Genomic DNA, 1,323 nt, shown 5'->3' with positions numbered 1-1,323 from the left:
GGTGACCGCCGGGCCTCTGCTCTCAGCAGTAGCTGAGGGGTCAGCCGATGGAGAGAGGGGGGGCCAGCCGGGTCTGGACTGGGGTCTGGGGTGAGTGGGGGCAGGTAGCACAGCCACGGGAGGGGTAGGAAAGGACCCTAACCAGGGTCTCAGGAAAGGATTCTAAGCAGATGAGGCTGAAGAATCATAATTGTCTTGGGGGAGCCCATTAGCACATTTAACATGATTTTCTCTAGCAGCAATGATACAGCAATCTCATCAGCCTTTTCCTCTAGGTCCTAGTTTAAAACGCTTTTCTGCAACTTCCTCAGTGTCTGCACGATACACGTGGCAGCTTTGTCCGCCAGCAGCAGAGGCCTGTGTAGTGCAGGCTGAGAGGGTCATCTTCCAGTAGGAAAGTGGAGAATTGGGTAATCAGGTTCCAAAAATCGGTTCCAGAGAAATCGTTGGAGGATTTGGCCTCACGGTTTCTGGAGAAGTTTGGAGGTTTTGGTGTCCGTCAGCTCAACGTAACCAGCGGTGTGAAGAGGCGCCCAGAAGCCACAGCTGTCCTGGTCGTCGCAATATAAACATGCTTATCAGATCCAGGGACACGGCACCACCGTTCTGTGCACTGGTGAGGCCACTTCTGTTTCTGCATGTTTTTTATGTACAGTCCCAAGAAGAACCTCGGCAAAGCGCTTCAACACGACTCTAAGAAGACTTACGCCCGTATCCCGTGAGCAAGGAGGGAGGGAAGGACCGCTGCTCCATCCTGAGCCCTCCCTTCCGCTCGTGCGCACCCCGCTCAGGGAGCCATCCCAAAGCCGCAAGCCAATGGCGCCCCGAGAGCGCTCTGCCTGCCCGGTGACCCCCGAACGCCCACAGGGCCTCGAGGTCACCATGTGGACACAGGCCGTGTCAAGTTGCCCTCGAGAGTGACCGTCCTCACTGGAGGCCGTCCCGTCGGCTCGGACGTCTGTCTCCGAGCGCACGGGTGGTAGCCCCGCGGCGCTGCCCGCTCCACACCCCGCGCTGCACCTGGCTGGATGCCTGGACTTGGTCTTGGCGACGTCAGGCTGGGTGATCCTTCTGTGTCCTCCAAACCACCCCCACACGTCTGCCGGTTTTCTAAAATCAGTTTAGGTCACGCTCTCGCTCAAAAGCCCTCCGTGGCTTCTCCAGATGCTTTAGCACAAAGCCTCCCCGCTGCCCGGGCTCCGGGCGGCCTCCAGTCTCCAGCCTCCTTCTCCCACAGCCCGGGCGCTGCTCCAGCCTCCTCTCACCTTTCAGGCTCCGAGAGCACCTCCTCGTCGGGAGAGGCCTCGCTGGGTCCACTCCAGT

Source organism: Physeter macrocephalus, chromosome 6 (assembly GCF_002837175.3).
Source record: "Physeter macrocephalus isolate SW-GA chromosome 6, ASM283717v5, whole genome shotgun sequence".
NCBI lineage: Eukaryota > Metazoa > Chordata > Mammalia > Artiodactyla > Physeteridae > Physeter > Physeter macrocephalus.
Note: the sequence above shows the minus strand (reverse complement) of the source record.